General features: G+C 39.7%; 1 long non-coding RNA gene across 2 annotated transcripts in view; it reads right to left on the reverse strand.

The window, feature by feature from the left end:
* Nucleotides 1-6,411: 6,411 nt before the first annotated feature.
* LOC148186320 (uncharacterized) overlaps nt 6,412-19,410 on the reverse strand; it is a 174,257-nt gene continuing 161,258 nt past the window's right edge. For both annotated transcript variants that reach the window (XR_015774950.1, XR_015774952.1), the window contains exons 9-10: nt 7,208-7,258; nt 6,412-6,882 (exon numbers count right to left, since the gene is read on the reverse strand). This is a non-coding gene — a long non-coding RNA (uncharacterized LOC148186320). The remainder of the gene's footprint in view (nt 6,883-7,207; nt 7,259-19,410) is intronic.

Genomic DNA, 19,410 nt, shown 5'->3' on the forward strand with positions numbered 1-19,410 from the left:
GGTTTGCCAAGGTAACACCCCATCCACCTCCGGATGACAAGGTCAGCCTATATTTTATGTCACTTTATAAACATTTATATGATACATATTAAATTTACAATAGCAAAAATTTCCTGTGGTGACTGGGTTGTACTGTCTGCATAACCCTGCCCCTTTCTTAAATATACCGTATAACTGAGAATAAATGCACTCCATATGACTAATGCATACTAGACAATAGACTCTATTCTTCAGTATCTGGATTATTATCTCAGTGATTTTTAGGAGAGTGAGGGCAAACATCACAAACATCAAAAACATTCTCCCGCCACTCAACCCAAAAATTGTTCCATATGAAATCCCTTTTTAATGATGCTGTTTACATATTCCGACTTCACTTAGGATGTATCCTGACAACAATGAGAGCTGACACATACCAAACTTGGTATGTCCCAGAGCCATCTTCAATGGCTGGGATGCTGTCAGCTCCACCCACGTCAGTGGCAGTGTCTCAATGGTAGCGCGACACATGTCAAAAACTTTTAAATGTCTGCTCTTTTCAGCAGAGCGCTTCTGCAGCCCAAAGATGGCATTTTATGTGTATTAATGTGCGCATGAATACTGGTCAAAAAGTAGGCAGTATATGCTGCAATATTGGCATTGTGTCAAGTATGAAGCTTGTACTTTATTATGATTCGGAGGCTCAGTTGAACTCTCCCGATCGATAAACTCAAATCTTCTTGACACATGAGCGTTTTAGCTTTTTTTTTAATATCTGATAAAATCCTGATAATTGATGACATAATTACTCTGCAGCTCAATCAGGCGAGATTAAAATTCCGCCTTTCGCTCAGATGTTTGAGGAAAAGCCATCTCTGGTGATTGCACATGCCTTGTGCAGCCAGACACACACCTGAACTTTGACCTTCTTTGATCAGCAGTTTTGGCAAGGCAATCCATCATGGTGCTCTTACTGTCAGAAGAGGTGCCTGGCTGCAGCTGTGTGTCACTGGCTAAGAGGGGCTGCTTAAAGGCAATCATGTCAACCTCCACGCGACTGCTCAGACTCCCAGATTGAAGGAGGACTTGACAGGGCCAGAAGAGTCAGCTGAAGACACTGGAGGGCTGTGTCTGATTGCTCTGTGGCCATAAAGTGATGGCTGATTTTATCCGCCGTGAAAAGCCGAATGAATGAACTCAGAAATAGTGGAAATTCAACAAATGAAAACCCAACCTTTTTGCTAAACCACAGCTTTTATTGTGTTTTGGTTTTGAGGTGGTAGATACACATTGTATGAGGCAAAATCAAGCAAATATGGTGTCTTACATGAGTAAAAATGACACTGTTTTTAGTTGTAAACCAGTTTTTACTACATGACTTCTATGATACATGAAAGAAAATGATCTAAAGCTGCTCTGTTTAACGTTATAAAAAAGACAGGATATGAACAGTTTTTCGAGTCTGACCTTCAGAATATGTTTCTGCCTCAGGACAATGTCTAGACAGACAGATTGAGTACTCTTTAAAGGGATCACTGGCTGAGCAGTGTACGCTGCTGAGCCGTGACTTTAACATAAACTTTGCAATTAGGAGACATGTAAAATGCTGCATTATTATTTTGGCTTCATTCCAGCAAGGTTCCAGGGTGAGCTGACCTTACACAAACACACCAAAAACAACAAACCCAGGGGGAGTGAAATATATTAACATGCTCAGGGAAAATTGTTGGATGAGTGGATTTTTGCCTGGGGCAGGAAAATTATATGGCTGTATTGCGCTGATGTATACATTATAGACATTTGGAAAAAAGCCTGGATTCTAGTGCATAAAGAGACGTCCGGAGCAGCAGGTTAGGTGGCAGACTTGAATCTCTAATGCCACTTGTCAGATCCTCGAGAATGTAGATACATCCGGGTGTAAATAACAAGAGCAGTGAGTGATATTCCAGTTTCACTGCCAATGATTTCCTGATGGGAAAGTAGATAGTCGTTTTGCCGTCACTTTTATACAGGCATCGAGTGCATTAATGGCGAAAACGGGCCCCGACTTTCAGACAAAGAAGCTGAGTGACGGCTTGCTGACTGCAGCTCTGAGTGTGCAATAACATGATGTGAAAGGACATTGTCAGGAGCCGAGGAGACGAGCCCAGATTGTACATAGTGACAGAAAACAGAGATGAGGACAGAGATACTGGTGCCATATTAGTGGCCAGCATATTCAAACACCATCCTTGAGTCTAAGCAAAGTTGACATCACCTCCAATGGCTTCAAAGTGTTCGCTCCCCTCCACCATCCCCACCACCACCCCCCCCTCTTCTGTCTGCAGCCAGCTTTCCCCTCTGATGTGTCTCCAGACTCTGCTCTCTCTTATGCAGAGAGTTACCAGCAGGCCTGTTCTGTCAGGACAGGAGGATAGGGGTGCCGCGGCCCGCGGATACCCTCAGTCAATCTACATTTGGTCACTGCGGTGGGAAGTGTGCTCATTTTTTCCGATATCTGAGCTACTTGAGGTGATCCGAACACTGAAGTGTGAGGAGCTGTCACCTTACATTAAGCTCTGCACCAGCGGAAGATGTAAGGCTCCTGATATGCTAAGAGCGGGGAGGGAAGGGGGGGATCTCTCCGTCCTGATAGGCTGTGGAGGACACTGGGGACCCTATAAGAGGGAGAGAGGGGAATGTATTCTACTCTGTCCGCCTGGGGACAAGAGGTCGGCGGGGAAGGAGGCAGCTCATCACCAGGCCCCCTGCAGACTGAGGACAGATTTATGCGGTTACCGGGAGATATTTTAATGCTGTATCAAAATATCAACAAGAGGCCAGCAGAGAGACACACAAGCAATAGATACATCACTGCTTTTGTGGAAAGTTGGAAGACATAAAGGGCACTGTTAAAACCGGCATGACAAGAATTATTTATTTGGTAAAACTCTGAATGGAGCAGTTTGTTTTAGTTTTGTGTTTTTACTGGAGGGTGTGCTGTAAGCGTGCCCAGTGGCAGTGGCTGGGCACCGCTGTTTGTACTCTACAGGCCATTAACAGTTCACCCCACCTTCTCCAGCAAGGCAGCAGCTGGGGAGAAACGAGCATGCAGCAGCAGCAGCGGTGCAGAATCTCACCGGCACAAAAAAAAAAAAAATGTGGCCAGAGGCTGGGAGGCTGGAAACAGCCCCGAGTAAAGTTGGCAGCTGTGCAGCTGTGTGTGATAAAGTGCAGCTCGCCGTAAATACACTCTGGGGCTCCCTGCACAGCTGGCGACCGTAGGTTACAGTTCTGAAAGATGGAGTGCAGGAAAGGGGATAGTGGGAGGAAGAGATAGATGAGGGAAAGGCAGAGCTTGCATCTACACATCATCCGTCTGAGGTGGAGAGGAGGATCAGGGCCAAATTCATGAGAACAAGGAAGATGAGGAGGAGGGTGAGAAAATGCTATTGTGTCACTAAGAGAAGAAAGGAGTGCACTTGTCTGATATTCATGGTTGTCTGCAGATTATTCAAGAGGCATTAGTATGGAAGCAATTTGGGCACAGTACAGTATATGTGCACTGTATGTTAGCACACGAAAGCAGCGTGCTGTAATCTCACATTTTAATAAAAGCCTGTTTATAAAATATGTGGCAGGAGAAACTCATGCACAGGTAGATCAGATGTACTTTCAAAGACGTAACGGAAGAAACAACAAAGATAACTGCCAACGTGTCAGGACGACAAAATCACAATGAATTCAACAGTTTAATGTTGCAATCAGCTTTAAGCTTTTCAGGGTCATTATTGTGTCAAGAGGTGACACAGCCAAAGGATGTCACATTTAGCGGCGAGGCTATTATCCACAGTCCTACTGAGTTTAGCAGATCAATAAACAAGGTTTATAATGACATGAAGAAATCTATCAATAAAGAAATAACTCTTTAACTCCCTCTCACATATTTTTTATGGAAAAAAGTACTTATACTAATGTTTCGTTTACCATGTTTTTGCCACATAATAAGTTAAATGTGTAGGTTCATGTACTCCTTCAAAAACACACACACGCGCGCACACACACACACACACACACACACACACACACGCATACACACACACACACACACGTATTCTTTCTCCATCATTGAGAAATGAGAGAATAGTTTTGCTTTTTGATTTCTCCAGCACTGCTCTCACTAGGTTGATCAGTGCAGTGCACAGTAAGATGGCTAGTTAGTGTTAGTGGAAACATCGAGAATTTCAGCCATATATGTTGAGCCTCAGTCACACCCAGAATCAGATTCTGTGGTGCACCAAAATCAGCAGCTAGCAGATGAATTATATGTTATTTTTTTGTTTTGCTTGTTAGGCTGTTAGTCTCTAAGCTAACTGGCCAACAAACTTTTGCAACAATCGGGCCATTTTATTTTCATTTTTTATTTTGCACTCACATAAAACTGCAAAAAAATCCAGAACGTTAAAAAATAAAAAAAGAAGAAATATGTCAGGAGAGGTCAAGAAGCTGCAGACTTATACAACTGACCTGCCCTCAACTTAAGTAGAAAAACAAACAACTTCTTTTGACAGATGGGGGGAAAAAGAAACTCCAGGGTTAAGTTTCTATCCAAAAACTTTACACTCTACCATGTTAGCTGTCAAAACTTTTGCGATGCTAATGCTAACTTTTGCCCTCAGACAAGTCCACTCTGCACTGGAGGTTTCAGGTTTCTTTGCCGGTGTTGTGTCAAAGTCTGTTCTGTCAGTATTTGTTTCTCATACTACACAACGACCAGCTTTCGTATTAGTGATGTACCTTATTTTAGAAAACATCGCCCTCTTCGGTCAAATGTAAAAAAAAAAACCTTCAAGTGACAAACTCCACACAATATAGTGAAGGTCAGACATTTTAACATGAGGAAAAATACATTTTTGAGAGGAGGGGGACTAAAAATATCACTGACAACTCCAGCAATGTAGAGCTTAGCAAACAACAGTAAGACACATATTTCGTTAAAAAAATAAAATCCCACATTAGTTATAACAGTATTCAGCCATAATTAAAATGATGTTGTAAAATAATTTTTAATTTGTTTAAATATGTTATTAGTTTCTTTGTTTGTTGTTTATTCCATAAATAGAGTTTAACCAATAACCTAAGTCTATAATTTGACATATCTCATGAAGTGAAATATAATGGAAATGTCCCTGTTACATAATGGTATGAATTCATTACAGCTGAAAACAGTTTTCACATGAAATAAAACATTTTAAAATGCAATGTTAAAGCGACTGAATTAAGACATTACTAGAATATAACACTTAATGAAAGGTTTATTTGGCCTGCTCAATATTTATACATACATATATATACACACCCAAAAACAACCAATATGAGTGCACTGAAGTTTTAGTTTAGATGATAAATCATTCATTTTCACTGTTGTTGTTGCTGATATCTTCCCGCTCCCAAAGGAAACACAGAGACACAGCTGATAAAGTTATGCAGACATTTATTTTTCACTTCTAGTGATTTAGCGTGACTGTGCATGTCACCATGATTTAGAGGAGTCTGTAGTATGCGTTCTGTTTATTGTGACCAAACAAGTGCAGCGGCTGCACGCTTTCAACTTCAGGGTTATTGATTAAAGTTTTAAATGGTTGCCATATTACCCAGGGACTTCTGGGAGATTAATTTGCGTCGATGTTCATCTGTAATTCATTAGCCATTTAGACAGCTCAACCACAAGGACTCGAAGGTCTTGAGAGAAAAGACCATATTTCACACAGTGGAAGCATGAAGGCAAACTAGATGCCATGAACACTAACATACAATAGGTTTTATGTTGTAAACAGGATTCAGTGCAAGAGTGATGTGTGATGTGTGTGTGTGATGTATCTACAATTCACATATTTAATTACAGATAAACTAATAAATATGCATACATCTGAAGATCCATTTTTGATATTTTGTACATTAACAAATTAATTAATTTGCTTTGTCTAAAGGGGTCAGTTGCAGTGACAAAACTGAAAAAGAAAAACAAAAAATATCATCCAACTCAGCACATTAACTGTATGGTACAGAGTCACCATTATACTCGTTTCCAGCAGGCAGACAGCTGCTTTCAGCAACTGATAAACCTGCTGTACACTCCCTGCCCACCCAAGCACACACACAGAGTGAGCAACCCGAAGACAGTCAAACATCTAGCAGTTTAAAGTCTGGGTAAAGTGATACTTAAGATGTGTTCTGAGTTTGTCACATCACAGAAAGATATGTTATTAAACACCAAATTTGAAAATCACCAAGTATGTAAAAGACGGTCTCAAAAACATGACAAAATGCACAGTTTTCTCTGATCTGAAACGCTGGGGGCGTGTCCGCTGGAGGAGCAGAGGTCACGCCCAATCGCGGGACTATGCTAATGATGCTTCTCATTTTTATACTGCTACATTGTCAGGGGCGGGGTTATGCTGAGTATAGCTCCAGTGCTTCATCGAGCTATGGTTTTAGGCTCGCCCAAAAAATTTAAAACAGGCAAATGGTGAAAAAACAGTCAACAGTCTAACTTCAGTACTATACAGGAAAGGGTCTTTGTAAAATGTTTTCAACAATCAGTTTCCAGCATTAATTAATTAATAAATGTTATAATTAACATTAGAATGTTTTTTGAAACAAATTTCTGATTTCGCTTTACGCAGACTTTAAGAGCCAAACACGACTTCAAACAAACGACTAATGTTACTGCCTTTTGGATGCATTAATATACACTGCTTCCAAGAACCGTGTCTATTCCTAAAACCATTTTCAAAATCCAACTGACTTTAATGCATATTACTGCAAATCAAGCCTCAGAACCTGTGATGACCGTATTCTCTGAGAATTCAGGGTGAAGAAGCCCGTTGAGGCTCTGCCCTACGAACAGTATCCAGCTGTCCACTGGAGTGAAAAGGTGAACGTCAGAAAACACCAAGCGGTCAAGACAAGAACTGTAGTTTTGTTTTTTGTTTTTTTTTATTCAAAGGAAACTATGGAGAAGTTATATTGAAGAGAAACCTTGCAGTTCACTCAGTTTGTGGAAATAGTTTGTCAGTTATACAAATCATTGAGTTGCCCAGTTTGAGCCAAAATCAAAATAATTTGGATTTTTCACAGGTTTACATGTCCTGTTATTTTCTGCACCAAATTATAGAGAGCCCAAAACCACCTTGGCTTAAAGGAACACTTCACCCCCCTAATGATAATTTGTATATCAGTTACTCACCCCGTGTTAAATTGAATTCATGGAGAAAACGATATTTTTCTGGCATGCCTCCTGTGAACATAGAAAACAAGAACAGAGAAATTGTTGATGAATTGAAGTCAAAGGTGACTGCATTTAACAAAACTAACAAAACTTATTCATTAAAAACTCTCGACTTTTTTAAAATTCTTTGTTCATGGTGGAGACATGCAAGAAAAACAAAATTTTCTTCACAAATTCAAAATAACTCAGGCTGAGTAATTAATGTACAAATGGTCATTTGGGATGTGAAGTATTCCTTTAAATGCCACCAGCTCGACAGAACGAGGTGAAGCAATTTCTCGGGACTTCTGCTCTCTATTAGGTGATAATATGTAAGAGCTGTGCCTCTTCCAGAACTTTTTGCCCAAAATGGCCGAATAAATCAATTAATGCAGCTTCGAGCCAAATATGCATGAATCACACATAATTCATTCAACTTATTCATTAATATTTTCTTCCACAACAAAAAGATGATGTAGGATGCAAAGTTAAAGTCTCAGCTAGGGAGATATTGCACGACTTGATTTCTTGAAAAATAATAAATTGCCATCTGGTTCTGATGTGATACTAAATAAGAAATATGACTGTGAAAGCTGAGCTGGCTGTGTATGAAGGCAAGTTGTGTCCTGAGGCTTTGGGTCAGCAGTCAATTAAATTATCACACTAAACTGAAAGACTTTTAAAATCCCCTTACTGAATAATGGTTGTCAGACACTCTGTATCCTCCATGACGTTCTGTAAAAAAGGTTGCAGCAATGGGATTAGGGCTTGATCCTCAGCTACTGCTGTGCCCAGTCTAAAATGACTATCCTCTTATCTCAAGGCAACAGAGCTACATTATGTTATGTACCGACTTCGTCAAGATAGAATGGATGTCACTGAAATTAATTTAATCTTCCTTAAATTAGCTTCTGACTATGAACTCTCGCAGTCAGAATTTATGTCCTCCAGAATTCAATTTCCTCCGCGGTGTGATATGCTTTTATCAGTTGGTAACTATTCGGTGGCCTCCAATAATGAGAGCTGTCACAGAGACCAGAAGCGGATAGTGTTTGATGACGACCATCTTGTGACCACTGGAACTGTCGCCCACATCCACCAGGGATGGAAAAAAAAAAGACTTGAGGGTTCCCAGACTTTACAGAGCAGCCCTCACCAAGGCACCAGTAATTTTAGAATCACATGCTGATCAATCTGGAATCACTTTAATCCAATTACTAGTCATTAGACCATTAAAGTGTATCGCTGTTTGATTCATGGCTGCTGAAATCAAAGAAAGGGCATCTGGCGTCAGAAATGTTTTGAGTCACCGCAGCAAGATAAGGGCCTGGAAAGATGCCTTTAAACTAATTTCCACACCAGTTCTTGCATAGAATTATACAATAAATCAATTAACTGATAAAGCTCTATTGGATGTTTAACCTGTTGATGTAATTAATGGAGACCCTTATTGTTATCAAAATGTGAATACAGCGGATTAAGTTTATGTTAAATTGATACCAGCTGTCAGTTTCTACTGAATGAATTGATAAATTAATTGACAAAAAAATGAACCCACAACCATCTCCTTGATACATTAATCTTGCAAGTCAGTTATGAAGACCATTCAGGCTAAATGCCAACAAAGACAATGTTAACAAAGACAATATTTAGCAAGTTTAATGTTTACTATCATCTGTTTTTTAACATACTTACATAGTATTTCTAACATTTGCTACTTAGTTCTGGACAGACAGTACAGCTGAAGCTGAATGTCATTAACTGGCAGATTTCTGGAAAAGGCAAAATCAGAAAATATTGGGAGAATTTGAAAATTTGCGATCATAGACTTTTAATAATGCCTAGACAGCATACCAAAGATGGCGCCTATTCATTCTAATGGAGTTGCTCGATTGGCACATAGCCCAAAAAAGTTTTCTAGCTTTCGGGGTAACTTCTGCGGGGTGCGGCCCACTAACTATGTGCAGTAGAGTTGCTCCCGTTGGCCCCACCCATGAGTTCCCATTTGCCTCATAAACTTTACATTGTGATGACATCATGTTTTTTAAAATCCAATAGTAACACCATCTCTTTGAAAAGACCTGTGATTGGCCAGAGTCTCCAGTACTGAGGTAGATTTCATTAAGTCTGAATACAGAGCCAAGAGGAGATGCAGAAGTCTCATGTACTTTCAGACCACTAGAATAACAATATGCTGAAGATTTATTATGGAAATGTTGCCAAGTGATGACAAATTAAAACTGCCTTCCCCAGCTTGAATTTTTCTAGAGACAGATGGATCGATACTTTATTTATCCGGAGGGAAATTCATGCAGTCAGCTGCTCATATTCACTCAAACAATAAAAACACAATAAAAGCACATCCTCTGTACTTTTTCAATACTTTGTTCTATTTATGTGTCTGTTTTTATTATTTTAATCTGTACCAATTTAAAATGTTTTTTTTTTTTAATTTAATATATTTTCTGTGTGTGTAGTGTGTAGAGGGCTACGGCTGCATTTCATTGAGTAATCCTGTATTGTATAACAACAACTAAAACTAAATCTTGAATGTCTGAAAAGGATTTCATGGCTATCAATTCAATAATGATGCAGATATTTCTGTCTGGACTGATCAACTGTCACAAAGCACGCTGCAAGCTTGGCTAAAATAATTGTCTGTTCCTGCCTCTCTGATGTGAATATTAGCAGAGTCTCTCATATCAGTGTAAATTAAATCTCTCTGACACTGTTCACCTGTGTCTTAAGATCTTGATGGACATTTGTCATTTGTTTTTTGATGCCTTTTTACAAACAATTAATATATGATGTAAAAAAGATTGAGAATAAATTGATGATGAAAATAATCATTTACTGCATCTGTAGTTTTCTAGCACAAAACCAAAACCTGAAAAGGAAGCTTTTCCAAAAAGCAAAATGTAAACATTCTTTATCCAAACACATCAAAATCCAATGCAAAATATAAATAAGGAAATAACTTCCATCTGACTATCTGACAACGCAGACAGTTATGTATTTTGAAGCCACATAAGTTCTGCCATGGGTCCCTTTCACCAGAAAAATCCCAAATGTCACTTCCTACCTGAGATGTTAGGTGCCCACCAAGGCTGTCTGGTCCCCATTATTACTTTCATCTCATCTCAGCTCCTGATGCTTAATATGCTAGTACCTGAGGGTCCTGCCTCTGTCTCTAAACTCTGATTTGATGTGGCAAGGAGACAGAAAACAGGGAAGAGGGGGACAGAAATAAAAGAACAAGGGATCAAAATAACTGTGCCTGGCTGGCTGAGTGGAGTGGGGCCCATCAACACCAATAACCGTTAGCTGCGAACACGTGTGTCACTGCGAGACAAGTGTCATATCACTCAGCCCACTGCTTCATTTGACTGGAACACATCAATCACTCAGGGAAATCCAGTCAGACGTGCTGAGATAGGCCTCACCTCTGGCTCCCTCATTACGTTGCGTCAGTGTTAGTGAAACCCCGGCCTGTCAGGAATTGACTGTCGTCTTTCTCTAAAAGAGCCTCTCTTGTCCAGTTGTTTTTATCAACCACTGGGTGAGAACAGCAGGATGGGATGTTGCAGTGCATGAGAAACTTACAGCTATTACATATATGTCAATTTGTTTGGTGTTTTAGCTGACCTCTGCTACCACCCGAAACATAAAAAAACATCTGCATGGCTGCACATGTCTATGCCTATGAGCTGGAGGCAGATCTTCAGCACAAATTAGTCATGACAAAGTTGTGCTCTCCAGTATTAAAGCTTCATAAGTGCAACAAATGATTGTTGTCATTATTGATTACACTATTTTTAGGTTCCATTTCTGGATGTATAAAAATGTTAAAATAAAATATAGGCTAAAGAAAAAAATAAATGCCTATTACAAGTTGAATATTTGGCACTTTTGAATTATTTAATAATTCAAACAAAAAGTCCCCCTTTTAAAATGTTAAAATCCATGATTGGATGTCAGGGATTGCAGTCATGGGTGTACAGTGTGACCAGGAGGGGGCTGAGCACACAGCCCTGGGGGGCTCCGGTGTTAAACACTATGTAGAGGAGGTGTGACTGCCAAATCCAACTCGCTAGGGACTGCATGTGAGGAAGTCCAGCATCCATTTGCAGAGTGTTGTACTGAAGCCCAGAGTGTTAAGTTTTCCAATCAGCTTCATGGGAGAGATTGTGGTGAAAGCTGAGTTGAGGTCAACAAACAGCATCCTGTTGTAGCTGTTCTTATTCTGCAATTCAGTCTTAAACCTAAGAGGCAGTAATGTGCCAAAGTTTAGCCTTCCAAAAAGCCACAGAAGAGAAAGAAGATCTGTTTTGCTTTGGAGCGGAGCCACAACAGACTTTAATAATACCATTTGTGTGGTGTCACTCTGTTGTGTTGTGATTAATAGGTCTATTTATCTTTTAAACTAGTCTTTAAACACGAATGTAAGACATTGCAGTGTTAGTGACTAAAATAGGTATGGGTACAAAAATGGTAAATTAAAGCTGTGCCTACTTGTGTGCCTGCTGCAGCTCTTGTATGTCATATCAGCCCTGCAAAAGTCAAGGCCCACTTGGGCCACCTTCGTGAAAAAAAAAAGACTGGACACGCCACTACAGCCCTGCGTTTAGTTTTGGGACAATGAATTTTCCAGCTGACCCAAGAGAGAGTTTAAGAAGTAGGAAAATTTTCACTCATTTTCACTGGACAGTAGGAGGATGAAAATCTGTAATCTGCAAAGTAACTAAAGCTGTTAGACATATGTAGTGCAACAGTAAGTACAATATTTACCTCTGAGATGTGATGGAGTGGAAGTATAAAGTTGCAGAAAATGGAAATACTCAAGTGAAGTACAAGTACTACAAATCTGTACTTGAGCTCAGTGCTTGTGTAATAAGTTACATTTCACCAACTCTTCTTAAAAAACTCAATAAAACAAAACTGAAGAAGAAAAAGACAACCATGTGCTGTCCAATCATTTTCAGTCAATTGACTAATTGATTGACTAACAAGCTCACTTTTCTGCACCAGTTGTCACACACTCATGTCCAAAATAATCAATGGCGTCATTAATATCACATATACCACACTGCAATCCTTTCATAATAAAACTCGTTATTTCAGCTTAGAATCTCAGTGTACAGAGTGAAAATGAGAAAGTGTCCCTCGGCGGCGAGCTTTAACGAAGGATTAAAGGCTTATTAACAAAGGCCTCCCTTGAAAGCCCGGCTCTCTCCCCAGCCATCGCCATGCTGCGCCCAGCTGTGTATACAACTCCGACAGGTAGAATAATAACGGTTATACATCACTGCACCTGAGAGCCCAATCATCTAAATCTTCCCCTGCCACCGCCGCCCAGACTCCATTACTTTATTGACACGCAATCTGAAGAAGGAGAGAAATATTGCACATGTAAGGTCACTTGGTTATGAAGACATATTATCATATTATCTGCATGAGGGTTGTAGGGCTCAGGCCTGACAAAGCTAATTATAATTGGACATGATACAGAGCTCAGAGCATATTACGTGCTTGGCTGCATGACAAAGTCGCAGCTGAGATATGAGGGGAGAGAGGAGTGGAGCATGAGCTGAAACTCAATGCGAGGAGGGCGAAGCTGCACAATAACAGCAGCAAGCTCTCTGATGATAATTTATGGATACATCCACTACGAGCACCAGGCCAAACCTGTTCCCACTTGTTCACGAGGCACGGGATGGAAAGAGCCAGTTGTTCAAATACAAATTTCTTATGCACGCTGACTTGAAACAGCTCTAATGCCCAAATGTCACATTTTGTTAGCGACAACAAAAGTGGCCCCGTGGCTTCTTATCTCCGCTCCCAAGGTTATTTCAGTATCGCCAGACACAAATGACTGTTTCTGTTTTTCCTCTTAAATGACTAAATCCTTGCGCTGCCTCCTTCAAAGCAGTCATTTACCTCCAAACGGTGATGTATTATTTTTTAAAGCTGGCTCACTCAAACCTGAAAAATCCAATCAACCTCGCAAAAAATAAAATAAAATAAAATAACCGAGTCAAGTGATATTGTGCATCTGTTCTCTTCTAGTTTTCGCCCCGCAGCTTCATAATCTCATCACAGGGATCGTGATCAGTGCTGCATAAAGTAGCTATGATTTGTGGGCAGACCCAGAGGTCAGATGTTAACTTTGGTTTAATAGTGCAAGGCACAAAGATGGGTTTCCCCCCACTCATTTGCAGTGATTCATTGCTTCAGAGGTCTGTTAATATAATATGCATTCATTTATTTCCATGAATATGACTATTTTTACAACTGGTCTCAACTCTATTACTGTAGTACAGGACTATTTAACTTCCCACTTCTTAAATAGCTGTCATCTGTGCACTAATGGAAACGTACTGAAATCAAAATCATTTCAGAGAGTTTACTCTAAAGGTTAATTTGAAGAGTTAAATCTGCATAATGTAGGAGGCAGTAGGCTGTTACTCCCTTGACTTAGTGGAGTCTCAGTGAAATGTCAAATGAAAGACACCTAGAAAAAAAAAGACAGTTCTTTCTGGTCCATACTAAGTTAGGTTAAAGGAAAGATCATTTTGGGTTAAAACAACTCCTTTGTTTAAGGGACAGTTCACCCACTAATCAATGATCCATATTCATCCTCAAGTCAAGAGGGAGTGAGGTCGAAATAAACGTGTTTATTGTTGTTTGTTGTATTATATTTGGCCATTGAGTTCTGCAGAAAAAAATTTCCTGATGGTTTGTGTAATTGTTCATTGGAGCACGGTAAATATGCAAATACAAATTTTTTGGAAAGGTGACAAATGTGCTAAGGGACTAAGACCACACAGAAGATAACACATAAGGTACGTAGTTAAGAGCACAAAGTGTGTGAATACAGAGACAGGAGGCAAGGTAAATTTAAATGACATATATGAGAAGTTCTCACAACAAAAACCAACATAAATACAAAAAAAATACATAAATATAGGCCTTTGAGTTCAGTTCATTGATTCCAGTATGGATACATTTTCTTCCGTTTTTTTTCCTCTTCAGTTTGGTTAAGTTCCTACCACACAACTCAGGAAATGCTACCATAAGTGAGGAAACACCAGAGGCAGAATCAAACCAATAGATAAAAGATAAAGATAAATAAATAAAAATAATATTAATCATAAGTAAAATAAATAAATAATAAATAAAAGGATAACATTACAATAATAATAGAGAAAAATGCTAAAAAAAAATAGTATCATGTAAACAGACTACAACCCCGGTACAAGATGCCCAAACACTTGTTCTACTTATTTATGTCCATGGGGGAGTGGCTACGAGGCTACTGGCGTTTTAACCTGGGTTACACTGTCTTCCGGTTTCCCTTTATAAATGACTTTTACAGAAGACTGCCGTCTGCTGGTATGATGGGGAATCTCCTGTCATGCAGGCGCAAAACGTTAGTGCTGGCTGGCCATCGATTTGGTGTGATGATGTGCAACTTTTTTTTTAACAGACATGGCGACTTGAGACTGATGTCAGTTTGGTGTGTCTGGGTCTTTGCAACTCAGCCGAGGAGAACGGCATTAATATTTACATATCCGACTGTCACAACGATGATGCATGCTTCCTTCTGGCAGATGTAGTTCTGAAGAAAAAGAATAGTTCCTACAAGAAACAGCTTATAATAGGGTCCGTGGATTATCTTGAGGAGGTGGGTCATGAATACTGGTAAGAGACACTAATTGGGTTTCGATACAAAAGTAGTGGAACTACTAATACTAATACTAATACTACTAATTTTTAGAAAATCGGAAATTAAGTACAAAATAATGGCCTTTTTCATCCTCCAGTCTTGCATGAATATAGGGAGTTTGTTGAAATTAAAAGCAGTTAGTAGTGCTAATGCTCAATCAGGTGTCACTGCATCAAAACAGGGCTCACAAAATTATGTAAATAAAAGTGTGCCAGTCAAACCTCAAACCAAGGAAAACAATGGGAGAGAGCACACTGGAAATTTAAAATAAAGAATTTGGAACAGCTAATATTAGAGTTATGTGCTCTTGGAAGAGCTCTGATAACAGCCCTGTCTGCAAACATTAGCATGTTAAAAGCCATCCATAGATGACAAAGATAGCATTGGCCTATGCAATGACTGCATGTCATAATTATTTTTGCTGAATTAGTTTAATTGTACTTAATCGCATTTACCTTTCATCAATACACTAACTTTTCCACTGCCCTCAGGCGATATTTTATTATTTTATTTCAGATTGGTGTTTCCACTCATGACTTTTTATGTGCAAATTGGAAATGGCATAAAAAGAGGTGGATGAATACACACCTATCACTGTCAAGTTTTTCAAATAATTTTTGGGTGTTTTGAGAACCTCAGGCCGCGTGCCCTTTAGTTCCATTATACTGAAGAGAAGGCAGAGATCCTTATGGCCGATATCTCCCACACCCGGCAACTCACACCAAAACAATCTACATTGAAATAGCACTAAAGCACTACAGGTAAGAGGAAAAATATGTATTTTTGATTTTGGGGGTGAACTGTCCCTTTAAGTTGTCATGTTAACAGAAGCAGCTGAAATCTCAAAACCTGGGCAAATAAAACCACAGCACAGATAAATATCCCTAATATTACCAATTGTTTTTAAAAAAAGCATTTGTTTTTGTAATTTGGGTGAACTGAGACTTTCAAGCAGCAAAGAGGCCTTTTCATTTTGTCTCTCGTGAAGAAAGCAGCTCCGTTATCTTGACAGAAAGCAAGGAGACTGTAAATTCTTATTGGTGGCCAGCTGCTGTGAAGCATCAACTGAAGTTTTTGGATTTAGCTTAATTAGGAAAAACTATCTGTATAACACACTGTATTCAAATTTAATCTTGTGCATATGTTTCTCCTTAAAAAATGAAAAATGTCTGCAGCACTGTTGTGGTCTAACTTTTCAAACACACTCGCTCTCTTTCTCTCTCTCTGCAAAAGATACTCAAAACATCTGGAAGTCCATCTGCCAATAAATCTTCCTGATAAACGATGGTGCTTCAGAAAATCCGAGGAAAATAATGAGTGGTGCAACATCTTGGCACAACTAAAAACATATTTGAAATACAAGACTACAGCTCAGATGCTCAGCTCTGAGACCACAAATCACAAAGGCTCAGTGTATTAGGAATTTATTTCAAAGCACATCATGTCACACACACATTTGCAACTGTATATCTTTCCAGATACTGGCGAGTGATGCTGGAAGTCTGGTAATGCTCATAGGTGGACTTGAGTACACCGCAACATCACATCTTGGATTTGCATGCCCCTACACTCAGTATATTGATATTATATGGCACATTTGTTTCCGTGTAAGTTGTTTTTCCCCTCATCGAGCACACTTGAAGTGAAAGAAATTAAGTTGTAGATCATTTTCCTGACTGGAGATTGCTCAATATGTCTGAAATTAATCAAGAAAATGCAGGTAATGGCAATCTGCCTTTAAATTACTGAAGCTATTTGAGCACCACGGTTTTCGCTTTGAACAATTAAATTTAATTAACAACTATTAAGCCTGGTGTTTCTGTTTGGAAACTCCCCCCGCTAGCCGTCCAGCTTTGTCATCTGGTTTCAGAAACTTGCCATGACAGGCCATTTTTCATGATTTCTCTTACATTGGAAAAACACCAGTATTTTAATTAAGAGGCCTGAATGTCCAGATGCTTACCTATTTTTTTTAAATGATTACTGATGAGAAAGCCACAAGCAAAGCAGCCAAACATCGATGAAGGCGAGCAGGTTGCAAAGTGAGAATTCTCTTGTGTGTGGTGGAAATTGACGTTAAAGGTTCTTTGAAGCTGTGACCACGCTGTTTGTGCCATTAGGGGCTTCTCTAACAACACACAGTTATCTCCATACTGCTAAAACACTTGAGTCCCTTTAAAACTATTAGATAAGATACGCTCTTTGGACGGTCTCTTTGGACAGTCTATTATGGAAAAGTAGTGCGTACAGAGAGCTAGATTAGCATAAAATAAATCATGTGTTTTGTGGCGAGGACAGGGTCAGATGAGGGTCAGGAAGCAGATGAGTACCTGTTTGAGTTTGCGCTGCTATGTGAGGACACTCCAACAGGTGGCATGAGACCCCTGCCCTGCTCCCTAATTTCTGTCTCCAGCAGAAAAGGAGACACAGCTGCAGGGGACTGAAGCCACCTTTGTTGTGTTGTTATTTTTCTAAATTGGCTTCCAGACAGGAACTGAGCCTAATTTCCGCATTTTGGTGTTGATAATGTGAGAGGAGCCACATTATGTTTTCTAATCTAAGAAAATAAATGACTCGCCGAGTGTAGCGTCTTCTTTAGTGAGTCCTTTAAGTTAAAATCAGAAAATGTTTTCCCTTCACAATGCTTTCTCCCCTTTTGTGCGTCTACATTAGCACAATGAATATTAACAATATTGGCCTCTCAAGAATGTCAACAATTTTCTTCCTACTTATTTCAATATCCTCTTTGCACAAGGCTTTCATTTCCTTAGGTACGCTGTTAAAAGGCAGCTCCAGCCTGCCCTGACTAATTTCCTCTCAGCCTCACAGATCACAGGCCTTTCCCACCCAGTGCTCCCTTTGCTCCCACAAAGACCCTCGTAATCCTGCTGCTTGTCCACAATTAATCTTCCCAGTTGCCATATTATTAACACAACCACCCACGGGCAGAGGATGCAAATGTAAAGCCAGGAACAGGCTTCTCTGTGTGCACACCCCCTTCCGCCCCCCTCACTTAGCCTACAGCGGAGTGGCAGAAGTGTCAATCACTCCGGGGGTTTAAACCGCTGCCCACTATCAGCATCAAGGGCTTTTCAGCCCCCCGCGCCCCCCTGTCTGCTGATCAAACAACGTGACCCCTCCCGCCTCGAACCCCACAGTGGAGTACCCTCTCGACTTTCTTCTTCAACTACCTTTCTCGTCTGTCTGTTTCTCTCTCTCTAATCTGTCCTGTGTTCTCCCTCAGTGACACATCTCTCTGATTAGGAGAAGTGAAAATACTGATGAAAAAAAAAACTTGAAACCAGTAGGGATGCACGATATGGATTTTTTCAACCGATAGCCAATCAGCTTGATCTTGAGGCTGATAACAAATATGCTGACCTATATTTTGACAATTTCTTGTATTTCAAAAATAAGTGTAGAATCTCTAGTTTATGCATGCCTGAGGACAAGAAAGGCTCAGATGTAGTGAGCAAATATGGATGATTTAATATTCAAAAGCCCAGAACTGACCAAATTTAACTGACATCACCAAGAAAAAAGAGGGAGATTTTCTGGGATACTGATCAACGGTCTGGCCTTGACACCATTGCCCCCATAAAACCTACCTACCTACACTACAGATGAATATAATAAATACCAGCATGTGAAAGTCACACGGTTTTTATCTTAGACCTTTATCTTTGGTATAACCTGAAACTGAAGAGCTTTGAGAAATGTTGACCAGAAAAAAAGGCTATTAAAATAAGTAACCTTGGGTGAAGGGAAATAGTGATGGTAATTTTTCACTATTGTCTGACATTTCATAGACTAAACTATTAATTAATCAATAGATAAATATAGTCAGAGAAATGTATACAGACTAATCTCACCAAAAAAATAGGCATATAGGTCAACTTTGCAAGCAGCTTATAATAACGCATACATAAGTTTATTCTCAGGTGGCAGCCTTGAGTGACCGTAGTGATTATTAGGAGCAGAGGAGGAAATGAAGTGAACAAAGTCTGTGTAATGTTGTAGAAAAATGGAAGAAGCCTGGATAGGGTGGGCAATAGGGGTGGTGGACTGGTCAAACCAGCACAGGACTTTCACCCAGGAGACTGGTGTTTGTGGCCCAAAGTCAATTTATTTTAATACGATGTAGCCTCATATATCAGTATGTGTAGTGTGTAGTGACATTAGGCTGTTACCTATACCACATCTGTCACAGAAAATATGTTAGTAACATAAGTAGTTATTTAAAGACAAACTATGGTATTTTTTCTCAACCTAATCATCTTGTTTTGTTGCCTAAATCTAACCACAAAGTTTTAATATGTAATGGCAACTATTTTAAAACATTAAGGACATGTGGCATAAAGTGGCAACCTCCAGGGCTGAAAAATGAGGCCAACATGGAAGTGCCAAAGACAGTTGATCAAATCGCAACTTTAGGCGGGCCCGAGTGACACTTGAG

Source organism: Plectropomus leopardus, chromosome 19, assembly GCF_026936395.1.
Source record: "Plectropomus leopardus strain MGB_pleo_1.0 chromosome 19, ASM2693639v1, whole genome shotgun sequence".
Lineage (NCBI taxonomy): Eukaryota > Metazoa > Chordata > Actinopteri > Perciformes > Serranidae > Plectropomus > Plectropomus leopardus.